This window comes from Cupressus sempervirens, chromosome 4, assembly GCF_028749045.1.
Source record: "Cupressus sempervirens isolate cs-2001-9-10 chromosome 4, ASM2874904v1, whole genome shotgun sequence".
NCBI classification, from domain to species: domain Eukaryota; kingdom Viridiplantae; phylum Streptophyta; class Pinopsida; order Cupressales; family Cupressaceae; genus Cupressus; species Cupressus sempervirens.
The window spans coordinates 212,344,693-212,350,650 of NC_143121.1; the positions used below are offsets into that span (position 1 = coordinate 212,344,693).

General features: G+C 34.6%; 1 pseudogene across 1 annotated transcript; it reads left to right on the top strand.

The window, feature by feature from the left end:
- The first annotated feature begins 415 nt into the window (after positions 1-415).
- On the top strand, positions 416-3,457 carry LOC149560740 (putative disease resistance protein At4g33300; annotated as a pseudogene). The gene is made up of 5 exons (XR_016363375.1): positions 416-735; positions 889-1,294; positions 1,711-2,172; positions 2,247-2,458; positions 2,565-3,457. The product of XR_016363375.1 is annotated as a putative disease resistance protein At4g33300 (transcript).
- Positions 3,458-5,958: the final 2,501 nt, after the last annotated feature.

Genomic DNA, 5,958 nt, shown 5'->3' on the forward strand with positions numbered 1-5,958 from the left:
TTGGCAATATAAATCATCAATTTTTTTATTTTAGGTATTGTAAATTAAATTTTAATACTTTTGTAAAGGATATCTATATACGTTCTTTAGATAGATTTATTTAAGATATAATATGATAAACCTAAATAATGAAACATGAATATCAAAAATACGTTGACTAACTTCGAAAGAGTTTTTCTCCTCCCACTCTCCAAGTAAGAAGCACGATGGACGAACAAAACGTGGAAGAAAAATAGTTCCCTCCATTCTGAGAACAATTCCTCATGGAAAATCTAGTTGGAATGCATATCTAAGGGTGCACGCTAATTGAAAAATGAGTTGGTATTCCTACATGGAAATGGCCTACGAATAGATCCTTGCATTTCCTTTCAAATTCATGACAGATTTCATGGAAACTAGCGCGGGGACTTCGTAAGACATCTAATCGTTGTATAGAAGAAATCCATTGGTCTACAGAGTAGTTATAGGGTGAAGCATCTGAAAAATCAGTAATATCAAGGTTCAAACTGCAAAGAGTTCAACAAATGGCTTTTATCAACAGTTCCGAAATAGTAGATGCCTCTGCATATGGTGTTTCTGAAAGATCTCAGTTTTATGTGGGACTCGACAAATGTATTGGAGATTTGAGGGGACTGCTGTTCAAGAGGGACGTGTCAGTCGTTGGGTTGCAATGCTTAGGGGGCGGAGGAAAAACTACTCTTGCTTTGGCTCTCTGCAATGATCCTCAAATCAAAGGTAAATATTTGTAATAATGGTCTCGTTTAGATATTATTAAATCTATTGGTGCATGGTAACGTTCTTACATTAAAATTAATTTATGCTTTTATTATGGCAAAATACTTCCATGATAATGTCCAATAAAATTAATTTATGCTTTCATCATGGCAGAATACTTCCATGATAATGTCCTTTTCATTAGCGTCTCACAAACCCTAAACTTAAAGGGGATTCTAGAGACTATGTGGGAGAAGATTGCCGCAAAGAAGAGCCCAGGATTTCAGAATGTCAGAGATATACAAATGAAGCTTCGACAATTTATTTTGAGTCAATCGAAACCAACTCTGGTGATTTTGGACGATGTGTGGTCCAGAGAAAATTTGGAAAATCTACTATTTGAAGGCCCAGGGTACAAAACTGTTGTAACAACCAGAGATAATTCCACTATTCCAATAAGTCCAAATACCCGACTTTATCAATTGCCATTATTGTGCCCAGAGGATGCGCTGTCACTTTTCTGTTTCTGGGCTTTTGGACAGCCATCAATCCCGAGCACCGTAAAAGAAAATATAGTGGGGTAGTTATACAATTCTTTCCATTAATTATTGCATCGTGTTTTGAACGGTTCTCCTTGCTTTTAATTTTGTGCTACTTTATTCCTATTCTCCAATAATATCATTGTCATTGTGGAACATACGACCATATAGCATCACCATAGTTCTAATGCTAGAAGAATTTATTGAAAGAGCAACATCATTGCAAAGAAAAAATTAAATATTTAAGAATTCTGAAAGACCTGGAATAAGGCTTTCTTTTTAAGAATTCGGATTGGATGTTTCGTGGCGGATGATATTTTATTAGCAAGTAGCCAATATTTAAGACTGGAGATAATTATATAAAATGAATTATCAGTTTAACATATGTTTCTTCCAAGTAATTGAATAATTAGATCTAATATAATATTGAAGTACAGATTTCTAAATCTTCCTTAAGGTGAAACAATATTTTCGCTTATAATTGTGGCTTACATGTTGTAAGAAGTTCTTTCTTCTTCCAACTGATCATTTATAACATTTTTGTTATCTTTCTTCGGTTACAGGTGCAACCGCGATGTGGCGGCCTTCCACTTGCCCTAAAGGTGATCGGAAGCAGTTTACATGGAGAATGAAATGATATTCGGGAGAGGGCAAAGGAGAAGATTTCTAAAGGAGTATCCATATCAGATTATCACAAAAATGGGCTGATTCGATTGTTATAGATCAGTATCAATTCTTTGGATGACATAGCAAAGGAATGCTTCCTAGACTTAGGTTTATTTCCAAAGGACCGGAAAATCTGTGCAGATGCATTACTGGATATATGGGTTTATGTGAGGAAGTTACAAAGGCACGACGCGTTGTCCATCTTATCAGATCTTGCAAGCAGAAATCTGTTGGATTTGACAAGCACTCCAAGGTATTTTCCTTTTCTGTACCGGACATTTTTATAATCCTTCTTAACATATAAGCTGACTTAGTAGCATTTTTCAGGAGAAGAGTAGCAATTTCATACAGAAATGCCTCGGAGCTATATTTTTCTCAGTATAGTATGATGCATGAACTGGCCCTCCATTTGGGATGCCGCAACGGTGTAATCCATAGGAAAAGATTTCTGATGGATGGGAAGGATCATAGTTCACCCGAAAAGCGGGAGTTGCTGAATAAACATTCATGTGATGTTCAAGTGCTCGCCATTCACACAGGTACGTTGATCCAAGCAAAGTGATCTATGTGAACCCAAACAGCTAATAGACACAACCAACATGATCAAGTATGTAATCTGAATTCCTTTCTGATCTATTCATGCAGACCCCATTGAGGCAAACAATTGGTATGAGATGGATTTACCTGAGACAGAGGCTCTGTTGTTACTGTTTTCTTCAAGTCAATACTTTCTTCCTCCATTTCTGAAATCCATGAAGAGTCTAAAATTTCTCATGGTATTGAATTATGGGACAAACAAGGCAACTATAAAAGGTCAAGATGTTTTATCTTCACTCACTAGTCTCAAGAGCATCCGCTTCGAAAGGTTGATTGTGCCCTTTGTTCAAAAACAAAGCCAAGAACCATCCAACTTAGAGAAGCTCTCTTTAAGCTTATGCGTAGGCTCTGAATATGCAGCAACATTTTACAGTAAGAAGGTTCGGGATTTTAACATTGGTCACTGCAGTAACTTGGAGGAGGTGCCTCTTAGCTTCTTTTATATGCCTTGTATCCAGGTGTGGTCTATTAGCAATTGCCACCAGATTCAGAAGTTACCATATGAGCTTGGGAATATGAGCTCTGTGAGAATGCTAAATTTATCAGCTTTGCCAGACCTAAAAGAGCTTCCACCATCAATAGGAAAACTTCGGCTATTGGAATGTCTGGACATCTCATTCTGCGAGGGGCTCAGAGAGCTGCCCGAGGAGGTAGGGCAACTAAAGAAGTTAAGTGAGTTTGATATGAGAGAATGTTCACGTCTAACGAGGTTGCCAAGATCTATTTCTGAACTGAGTTCCCTCAAGCTAGTTATCTGTGATGAGAAGATTGGGAAGCAATGGTTGTGGGCAAAAAGCATTTCTATTCCACAGCTTAGAGTTGAAATTGTGGAAACACAGTTTAGTCTAGATTGGCTTGACGATTGACATCTAATCTTACCTCTAAGCAACTTGTCAAGCACCATGCAATAAAACCTCCTCTATAGTAAGATCTCTTTGTTATTTTGTGTATGATCGGAAACCATTTTCTCATTTCGTTTAAAGCTAGGAATAAACAGTCCGGTAAATTTCTAGCAGACGTGTACTGCAATTACATTTGTTTCAGTCGGTTAGACTATCTACAGAAAATTAAAATGCAACGTATGCTAATCTATATAAATATTTTCGTTCTAGGGTATTGGACAAATTTGATACATGTTATCTTTATTGACGAGAAACATTTGAATTGGCATAAGAAAAGGAAGGCATCTGAAACATCAACCAGATTGTAAAAGAGTAGAGAGCACAACTTTTTCGACCATATGGATAAAGCATATATGTAGGTAAAGCTTTCAACAAGAACGCACGCACAAGCCTTCTAACCACGACTAAAATAGGTAAAGAGAATGTCGCATGAATAGTAACCACAGCCACTCGATTGCATAATTAAATAAGAGTAACGGATTAAGAAAAGTCTAATGATCAATTACAAATAAGGGCGACTCAGAATTAAATAAATAAAAACATAATTTTTTTTTTTTAAAGGTAGTTATAGTAAGAAATGAAATATGTATGTTTATCAATTTATGAACCATCTTTATATATATTTTAATATGGATTTTTTAAGTGGATTAATTAATTCTTTATGAAGTTAAAATACATAATTTAATCTATAATTTTATATGACAAATCAAAATATTAAATAAATTTTAACAATACAAATATAAAATCACAAATAGTGAGTAGAAAAAATGTCTAAATATTATAAGTTGTATATCACCTTGTTTTTCTTCACTAATAAATAAATAAATTAAAATATAGAAGTAGTGGAAAATCATACATCATTGTATAATTACATTAGCAAGAAAACTCAATCTCAGAGATGCTATGGAACACCTCTAATCATTGTCAAGTCTAATCACCTTCTCCTTGGTCCCCTCTAATCAACCATTCTTTCTTCCTAAGAGCAACAACTGATTCCAAGAATCCTTCCTCAACTTCTTGCCACTAACAACCACAAGAAGCTGAATTCAACACCACTTCTACACACATACTGATCAACGAGTCCATAAAAACTCTGACCCAAGCTAAACCAGCCCCCCATATTTTATATGTCCTTGTTTTATTTCAATTATTTTATCATTTTTGATGATTGAGTTAGAGAGTTCCTTAATTGTGAAATGTCACTATAGCTCTAAAAAATGAATTGACCTAGAAACAAATCTAAGAGATATAGATACCATAGTTGTCATGGTTATATAATCCTTATGAACATATTCCCCTTGGAGAAAAGGAAATGAATAATGATGTTTTTTATGGAGTCAATTAAGGTAGTAGAAAAATAATGTAAAAAGTCATGTATACCAACTCTAGAGATGGTAAATCGTGATGGGAGAGAGAGGAAATTTCAATACTAGAGGAGAAAGAAATAGAGTCAGTATTGTTATAAGGGAATCTAGATGTTGTATAGATGGATAGAAGGAATCTTCTAGGGATTTTTATTTTAGTCTAGATTCTTCTTAGTCAAATTTAGTAGAAAGTATCTCCAAGATTATTGATGTGGGGGTTGGTGGTGTGAGGATGGATCTTTCTAGTATGTCTATTATAGATCCCCATTAGTGTTGGTCTATTTCATTGGTTGGAAAATAAAAAAGTAATGATATGGGAATAATTTTTATGGGGTCGGTTCATTATATTATATCTTGTAGGGAAACCATCATGAAAATAAACCTAAGCTAGACCTTTTCAAGTTCAAATCAAAAAGAAAAAGGAAGCCCATTTACCTTGTGTTGCATTGAATAGATACTTTTGTAGCCTATCCATTGAGAATTCTAGACCTAATGTTGATTAAGTTCATCCACTGGATTCTTGAAAATGTAAGACTGTGAGAAGTTGGCGTATTTGATTTTATTAATAGGATTATTTACTTTTTTATTCACTTGCAAAAAAAAATCTATTGGAAGTCTTAGCTAGAGGACCCTGTGCATTTCATAAGGTTTCCTTGGCTCTTAAACATTGGGAGCCTAATATTTCTTCTTTATCCTGGGCTTCTAATGTCATGTATTTGGGTTTGACAGCTTGGGTTACCTCTAGAATTTTGAATGAAGGTATTTGTAGAGGCATTGTAACTTGTTTTGGAAAACTAGTGATAAAGAATTCATTATCTCTCATATAGAGAAGAATGGTTTATGGTGTTAGAATTAGAGAGACAAAAATAATAATTGCATGCATATATAACCAATATAAAAAAGGAATAAAGTAGACATAATCAAATAGAGGACATGATGTTTAATGTGATCCAACCAATCCTTGGGTTACATCTACCAAATAATGAGTCCAATATCATTATCTAGTGGTTTAAACTCAATTACTATCTACGATCCCTTTCAAATCAATATAGCCACAAGAAGCTACTAAATCATCATACATTATATAATCCTTATCCCTAAGCCTCTTTGTAAAAGACTTACATTGCTTACAATATTAGGGAAACAATATGTTGTCCAATAGAAAAATAACTCCTA